This window comes from Petromyzon marinus, unplaced genomic scaffold, assembly GCF_048934315.1.
Source record: "Petromyzon marinus isolate PM22_M1 ecotype Great Lakes invasive population unplaced genomic scaffold, UKy_Petmar_22M1.pri1.0 PM_Scaffold_8, whole genome shotgun sequence".
Classification (NCBI taxonomy): Eukaryota; Metazoa; Chordata; class Hyperoartia; order Petromyzontiformes; family Petromyzontidae; genus Petromyzon; species Petromyzon marinus.
In genome coordinates this window covers 1,088,339-1,097,444 of record NW_027423688.1, presented here as the reverse complement: position 1 = coordinate 1,097,444, position 9,106 = coordinate 1,088,339, and positions in this window count along the sequence as shown.

Below are 9,106 nucleotides of genomic sequence, written 5' to 3'. Positions count from 1 at the left end.
GGTAAAGATGACGAGGCAAGGGGTGAGGGACGAGGCGAGGACGAGGTGAGGGGTGAGGAGGACGAAGTGAGGGCGAGGTGAGGGGTGAGGAATACGAGCTGAGGGATGAGAAGGACGAGGTGAGCGGTGAGGAGGACGAGGCGACCCGAGCTCGATTCCCGCTTACAGCCACCATCACCACTGCGTCCTGGATCTCGAGAGGTCGGTTCAGCCTTAAATTAGTATCTGGTACGATGTGTACACATCGCAACTCGGGAGAAAAAGGCAGCTGAGGGTGGTCCCGGCCACCCACACAGAACATGTGTGAAACCCAGAGATTATTGCGTGAAACACGTGCAGATCATTAGAAAAACAGGCAAATATCTTGTGTGATATCAAATTTGGATCATGCGTAAAACACATACCGATCATACGCAAGAAACACACACTCAGGCAATGTATGAAAACACACTCATATGCTGCTGTAGAATACGTTGGTTCAGCAGATGGACAGGGTGATGGATTACAATGTTAAGTTTTTTTTTAAATGGCGATGAAGAATATTGTCCATTCATTTGCAGTCCAGCCGTACACTCATTCATTCACGTGCTATCTTTTCGTCTATGCATCGGTCAATCCGCAAGTCAATTATGCAAGAGGACTCAGTCCCCCCCTGCCCCGCCCCCCTCTGCAAGTAGTAGCAGCTCCCTGCACCACCCAGCTAACCCCACACTGCATGCCGCGTTCTGCGCGATGCCTCAAGTTCAAGGTCGTGTGGGTAACACATTACCGTGGTGATTATTTGAAATGTAACTTTTTTATTTTACCAGGTAAGTGAGCCATATAGCTCTTTTTAAGAAGCGATCTGGTCACAAATGTTAGTTTTAACGGAGTGGCTCATCTTGTGGAAATTTATAGTAGTAAAATACTCTAAACCAGGGGTCTCAAACTCGCGGCCCGCAGGCCAATTGTGGCCCGCGGAACGATATTTTGTGGCCCACTATTTGGCATCAATTATTTATTTATTATATATTTTTTACCATAGCTCAGGCTCGTGACAGCTTCCGGTGTTTGTTGACAAGTTAGCCAACGCGAATTAGCAACGTTAGTCACTTGGTTGAAACGTGATTCCGGAGTGACACCAAGTGGAAGGAAAATATATCCTGTCACCCTGTGCAAGGTACAGAGGACTTAGGAAGTGGGCGGACTCAACAAGTGTAATCAGTGACCTAATAAAGACAACAGAGTGTTGCAATAGGAAAGGGAAAAAAGCCAAATGTTGGTTAGAACCTGAATATTATAAAGAAGTTATAGATTATTATTACAAGAGAAACAAAGAAAAGGAAAAAGGACAGATATGTGCAATCGCAAAAGAAAATAATTTACCAAGAACAATTTAATCAAAAAGAGCAAGAAATTAAAAGATATAAAACATGAGACAATGCACTTGATGTTAAGAATTAAGACAGGTGGAGTAACATGGACACCAGAGTTAGCTCAATGGCATCCAGAGAGATTCGGTAGAGCAGAAGGATATGTAGGATGTGAACAAAAAGAAGAAAATCTAGATCACTTTATTTATGAATGTGAAAGGTATAAACACCTGAGAGAGAACACGATTGATGAATTTAATAATGATAAGAAAAACGAAGTGCTCAAAAAAAGCATGAACATTGATAAAGTTTTCAAATACCTCTCAGAATATATAGAAAGGGCATACTAAATAAGATCCCAAATACTCAGGTATTGGGATAAAAACATGTAAATATATCACCCCCACCTTCCCTGAGCTTTCCAGGATGTTCAAGCGGACCATGTGCCTTTTTGGGAGCACATATCTGTGTGAAAAGCTCTTTTGCACCATGAACTTTAATAAGTCAAAGTACAGGTCCAAACTTACTGATGAGCATTTCAAGCCATACTGAGGGTCTCAATTGCTTCCTCCCTCAAGCCAAATGTGGCTCAGCTGTGTAAGAAGAGGAAGCGCTGCCAGGTCTCTGGAAGCATGGAGTAGGTAAGAGAAGCCTATGTTCTGAAGAACCGTTCATGTTCTGAACTGTTATTAATAAAGATTGAGAAGATTGCATCAGTTGCACTTTTTTTTGGAATACTTGATGCGGCCCAGCCTCACCCAGACTCTACCTCCAGCGGCCCCCAGGTAAGTTGAGTTTGAGACTCCTGCTCTGAACGCATGTTTCTAAATATGGAGGGAAAAACTGGAAGACCTGGAGAACAATCCACGCGACCACGGGAGAGAGAGAGACATGCAAACTCCAAATATACAGGCGTCAGGGTCCGGATCGAACCCACAACCTCTTGCATACCATGTGAAGGAGTTAACATCCCACCACCGCGGCACCCTTATGTACCAGGTTACACAGTCACGGACTCAAATGAAGACACAGTCCCTTCATTTAACAGTCTGTTCGATAAATAAGTTCTGTTAGCGAGCACCTATTAAGGCTAGCATGCCACACGAGGGGGTGGGTGGTCAGTTTTACCCAGGATAGCCCTACTGGCTCTTTTCAGGAGGGTTCTACCACATTTCCCAGCAATGATTACTAGGCACAGTATATTCCAACTGGGTAATTTGCGGGCAATTGTATTTAATTCGGTTAATCTGGTCCATGACGCTGGGATCTTCAACGTCCACTGAAGCAGACGGCACATGGTGTCTTTGCGGTGAACACGCCTGTAGCATTAAACAGAGCGGCCGCTGGATTCAAACCGCGAACATCTACGACAAGTGGCACACGTACAACTGCTACAGACACACGCCGAGTGTGTAATCACTCAATATGTGAGTGATTACACGCAACATTGTTGTGTGATTAAACACAACGTTGTTGTGTGTGTAATCACACACAAAAATATTGATGAGACGCAACGACGTTGTGTTGAGTGTAATCACAAACAACAACGTTGTGTTGAGTGTAATCACTCAAAACGACATTGTGTTGAGTGTAATCACTCACAACGACGTTGTGTTGAGTGTAATTACACACAACGACGTTGTGTTTAGTGTAATCACACACAGCGACGTTGTGTTGAGTGTAATCACACACAACGACGTTGTGTTGAGTGTAATCACAAGAACAACAACGATGTGTTGAGTGTAATCACAGGCAACAATGTTGATGACACACAGCGTCCAACAGAGGGCGTCGTAGTCGTGCCATGGGGAGGCGGCGAGTGATGAACGCCACTGCGGCGCCGCAAAGAGATCAGAGCCGTGATATTTATTTATTTGTACACTGGAGGAGGAATCCGATGAGCTACGAAGTTTTTTTTTTAATCACAAACGTCCAGCGTCTTGGCCGTCACGATAGAACGAGGCCGATAAACGTGGAGGTATAAATGAGGGTGATGCTAAGTCGGTGTGCCGTGCCCTAAGTGAGGTTGCCATGGGCGTGTGTGTTGGCCGTGTCAGGAGCGGGTGAGGAGGACGAGGCAAGGGGTGAGGAGGACGAGGTGAAGGGTAAGAAGAACGAGGTCAGGAGGTGAGGGGTGAGGAGGACGAGATGAGGGGTGAGGAGGACGAGATGAGGTGTGAGGAGGACGAGGGGTGAGGAGGACGAGGGGTGAGGAGGACGAGGGGTGAGGAGGACGAGGGGTGAGGAGGACGAGGGGTGAGGAGGACGAGGGGTGCCGAAGACGAGGGGTGAGGAGGACGAGGGGTGAGGAAGACGAGGGGTGAAGAGAACGAGGGGTGAGGAGGACGGGGGGTGAGGAGGACGAGGGGTGAGGAGGACGAGGGGTGAGGAGGACAGGAGTGAGGAGGACGAGGGGTGAGGAGAGTGAGGGGTGAGGAGTAAGAAGAACGAGTTGTGGGGGTGAGGACGAGGTGAGGGGTGAGAACGAGGTGAGGGTTGAGGACAAGTGAGGTGGACGAGGTGAGGGGTGAGAATGAGGTGAGGGGTCAAGAGGGCGAGGTGAGGGGTCAAGCGGACGACGTGAGGGGTAAGGAGGACGAGGTGAGGAGTGAGGAGGATGAGGAGCGGGGTGCGGTGGACGAGCGAGGGGTGAGGAGGACGAGGGGCGAGGAGGACGGGGGGTGAGAAGGAAGAAGAACGAGGTGTGGGGGTGAGGAGGACGACGGGTGAGGAGGACGAGGTGAGGGCTGAGGAGAGCGAGGCGTGAGGAGAGCGAGGGGTGAGGAGAGCGAGGGGTGAGGACAGCGAAGGGTGAGGAGGACGAGGGGTGAGGAGGACGAGGGGTTAGGGGGTGAGGAGCAGGGTGCGGTGGACGAGCGAGGGGTGAGGACGGGGGGTGAGAAGAAAAACGAGGTGTGGGGGTGAGGACGAGGGTTGAGGAGAGCGAGGGTTGAGGAGAGCGAGGGGTGAGGAGAGCGAGGGGTGAGGAGAGCGAGGGGTGAGGAGAGCGAGGGGTGAGGAGAGCGAGGGGTGAGGAGAGCGAGGGGTGAGGAGAACGAGGGGTGAGGAGAGCGAGGGTTGAGGAGAGCGAGGGGTGAGGAGAGCGAGGGGTGAGGAGAGCGAGGGGTGAGGAGGACGAGGGTTGAGGAGAGCGAGGGTTGAGGAGAGCGAGGGGTGAGGAGAGCGAGGGGTGAGGAGAGCGAGGGGTGAGGAGAGCGAGGGGTGAGGAGGACGAGGGGTGAGGAGGACGAGGGGTGAGGAGGACGAGTCGAGGGGTGAGGAGGAAGAGGTGAGGGGTAAGAAGAACGCGGTGTGGGTGAGAAGGACGAGGTGAGGGGTGCAGTGGGCGAGGCGTGAGGATGACGAGGCGCGGGGTGGGGTGGACGAGGTGAGGTGAGGGGTGAGGAAGACGAGCTGAGGGGTGAGGAGAACGAGGGGTGAGGAGAACGAGCGGTGAGGAGGACAATGTGTGAGGAGGACAATGTGTGAGGAGGACAATGGGTTAGGAGGACGAGGGGTGAGGAGGACGAGGGGTGAGGAGGGTGAGGTGAGGGGTGAGTAGGACGAGTCGAGTGGTGAGGAGGACAAGATGAGGGGTAAGAAGAACGAGGTGTGGGGTGAGGAGGACGATGCAAATGGTGAGGACAGCGAGGGGAGGGGAGGACGAGGAGTGAGGACGAGCTAAGGGTGAGGAGGACGAGGCGAGGGAGAGGTGAGGGGTGAGAAGGACGAGGTGAGCGGTGAGGACGACGACGGGTGAGGAGGACGAGCTGAGGTGAGAGGACGAGTCGAGGGGTGAGGAGGACGAGGTAAAAGGTGAGGCAGACGAGGGGTGAGGAGGACGATGGGTGAGAAAGATGAGGCGAGGGGTGAGGAGGACGAGGTGTGAGGAGGACGAGGGGTGAGGAGGATGAGGGGTGAGAAGGACGAGTCGAGGGGTGAGGAGGACGAGGTGAGGGGTGAGGAAGACGAGCTGAGGGGTGAGGAGGACGAGGGGTGAGGAGGACGAGCTGAGGGGTAAAGCGGATGAGGTGAGGGGTGAGGAAGACGAGGTGATGGGTGAGGATGAGGTGAGGGGTGTGGACGAGGTGAAAGGTCAAGCGGACGACGTGAGGGGTGAGGACGAGGTGAGGAAGACGAGCTGAGGGGTGAGGAGGACGAGGTGAGGAGGACGAGGGGTGAAGAGGACGAGCTGAGGAAGACGAGGTGAGGGTGAGGAGGATGAGCTGAGGGGTAAAGATGACGAGGCAAGGGGTGAGGAGGACGAGGCGAGGACGAGGTGAGGGGTGAGGAGGACGAAGTGAGGGGTGAGTACGAGGCGAGGGGTGAGTACGAGGGGAGGGGTGAGGAGAACGAGGGGTGAGGAGGACGAGGCGAGGGGTGAGGAGGAGGCGAGGGGTGAGAACGAGGGTTGAGGAGGACGAGGCGATGGGTGAGGAGGACGAGGCGATGGGTGAGGAGGACGAGGTGATGGGTGAGGACGAGGTGAGGAGAGCGAGGGGTTAGAGAAGGACGAGGTGAGGGTGAGGAGGATGAGCTAAGGGGTAAAGATGACGAGGCGAGGACGAGGTGAGGGGTGAGGAGGACGAAGTGAGGGCGAGGTGAGGGGTGAGGAATACGAGCTGAGGGATGAGAAGGACGAGGTGAGGGGTGAGGAGGACGAGGGGTGAGGAGGACGAGGCGAGGGGTGAGGAGGAGGCGAGGGGTGAGAACGAGGGTTGAGGAGGACGAGGCGATGGGTGAGGAGGACGAGGTGATGGGTGAGGACGAGGTGATGAGAGCGAGGGGTTAGAGAAGGACGAGGTGAGGGTCAGGAGGATGAGCTAAGGGGTAAAGATGACGAGGCAAGGGGTGAGGGACGAGGCGAGGACGAGGTGAGGGGTGAGGAGGACGAAGTGAGCGCGAGGTGAGGGGTGAGGAATACGAGCTGAGGGATGAGAAGGACGAGGTGAGCGGTGAGGAGGACGAGGCGACCCGAGCTCGATTCCCGCTTACAGCCGCCATCACCACTGCGTCCTGGATCTCGAGAGGTCGGTTCAGCCTTAAATTAGTATCTGGTACGATGTGTACACATCGCAACTCGGGAGAAAAAGGCAGCTGAGGGTGGTCCCGGCCACCCACACAGAACATGTGTGAAACCCAGAGATTATTGCGTGAAACACGTGCAGATCATTAGAAAAACAGGCAAATATCTTGTGTGATATCAAATATGGATCATGCGTAAAACACATACCGATCATACGCAAGAAACACACACTCAGGCAATGTATGAAAACACACTCATATGCTGCTGTAGGATACGTTGGTTCAGCAGATGGACAGGGTGATGGATTACAATGTAAAGTTTTTTTTTTAAAATGGCGATGAAGAATATTGTCCATTCATTTGCAGTCCAGCCGTACACTCATTCATTCACGTGCTATCTTTTCGTCTATGCATCGGTCAATCCGCAAGTCAATTATGCAAGAGGACTCAGTCCCCCCCTGCCCCGCCCCCCTCTGCAAGTAGTAGCAGCTCCCTGCACCACCCAGCTAACCCCACACTGCATGCCGCGTTCTGCGCGATGCCTCAAGTTCAAGGTCGTGTGGGTGACACATTACCGTGGTGATTATTTGAAATGTAACTTTTTATTTTACCAGGTAAGTGAGCCATATAGCTCTTTTTAAGAAGCGATCTGGTCACAAATGTTAGTTTTAACGGAGTGGCTCATCTTGTGGAAATTTATAGCAGTAAAATACTCTAAACCAGGGGTCTCAAACTCGCGGCCCGCAGGCCAATTGTGGCCCGCGGAACGATATTTTGTGGCCCACTATTTGGCATCAATGTTTTATTTATTTTTTAATTATTATATTTTTTTACCATAGCTCAGGCTCGTGACAGCTTCCGGTGTTTGTTGACAAGTTAGCCAACGCAAATTAGCAACGTTAGTCACTTGGTTGAAACGTGATTCCGGAGTGACACCAAGTGGAAGGAAAATATATCCTGTCACCCTGTGCAAGGTACAGAGGACTCAGGAAATGGGCGGACTCAACAAGTGTAATCAGTGACCTAATAAAGACAACAGTGTTGCAATAGGAAAGGGAAAATAATTACATGGATAGCAAATAGCATGAGATGGGTGGCAAGAACAAAAGCCAAATGTTGGTTAGAACCTGAATATTATAAAGAAGTTATAGATTATTATTACAAGAGAAACAAAGAAAAGGAAAAAGGACAGATATGTGCAATCGCAAAAGAAAATAATTTACCAAGAACAATTTAATCAAAATGAGCAAGAAATTAAAAGATATAAAACATGAGACAATGCACTTTATGTTAAGAATTAAGACAGGTGGAGTAACATGGACACCAGCGTTAGCTCAATGGCATCCAGAGAGATTCGGTAGAGCAGAAGGATATGTAGGATGTGAACAAAAAGAAGAAAATCTAGATCACTTTATTTATGAATGTGAAAGGTATAAACACCTGAGAGAGAACACGATTGATGAATTTAATAATGATAAGAAAAACGAAGTGCTCAAAAAAAGCATGAACAATGATAAAGTTTTCAAATACCTCTCAGAATATATAGAAAGGGCATACTAAATAAGATCCCAAATACTCAGGTATTGGGATAAAAACATGTAAATATATCACCCCCACCTTCCCTGAGCTTTCCAGGATGTTCAAGCAGACCATGTGCCTTTTTGGGAGCACATATCTGTGTGAAAAGCTCTTTTGCACCATGAACTTTAATAAGTCAAAGTACAGGTCCAAACTTACTGATGAGCATTTCAACCCATACTGAGGGTCTCAATTGCTTCCTTCCTCAAGCCAAATGTGGCTCAGCTGTGTAAGAAGAGGAAGCGCTGCCAGGTCTCTGGAAGCATGGAGTAGGTAAGAGAAGCCTATGTTCTGAAGAACCGTTCATGTTCTGAACTGTTATTAATAAAGATTGAGAAGATTGGATCAGTTGCACTTTTTTTGGGAATACTTGATGCGGCCCAGCCTCACCCAGACTCTACCTCCAGCGGCCCCCAGGTAAGTTGAGTTTGAGACTCCTGCTCTGAACGCATGTTTCTAAATATGGAGGGAAAAACTGGAAGACCTGGAGAACAATCCACGCGACCACGGGAGAGAGAGAGACATGCAAACTCCAAATATACAGGCGTCAGGGTCCAGATCGAACACACGACCTCTTGCATACCAGGTGAAGGAGTTAACATCCCACCACCGCGGCACCCTTATGTACCAGGTTACACAGTCACGGACTCCAATGAAGACACAGTCCCTTCATTTAACAGTCTGTTCGATAAATAAGTGCTGTTAGCGAGCACCTATTAAGGCTAGCATGCCACACGAGGAGGTGTGTAGTCATTTTTAGCCAGGATAGCCCTACTGGCTCTTTTCAGGAGGGTTCTACCACATTTCCCAGCAATGATTACTAGGCACAGTATATTCCAACTGGGTAATTTGCGGGCAATTGTATTTAATTCGGTTAATCTGGTCCATGACGCTGGGATCTTCAACGTCCACTGAAGCAGACGGCACATGGTGTCTTTGCGGTGAACACGCCTGTAGCATTAAACAGGGCGGCCGCTGGATTCAAACCGCGAACATCTAAGACAAGCGGCACACGTACAACTGCTACAGACACACGCCGAGTGTGTAATCACTCAATATGTGAGTGATTACACGCAACATTGTTGTGTGATTAAACACAACGTTGTTGTGTGTGTAATCACACACAAAAATATTGATGAGACGCAACGACG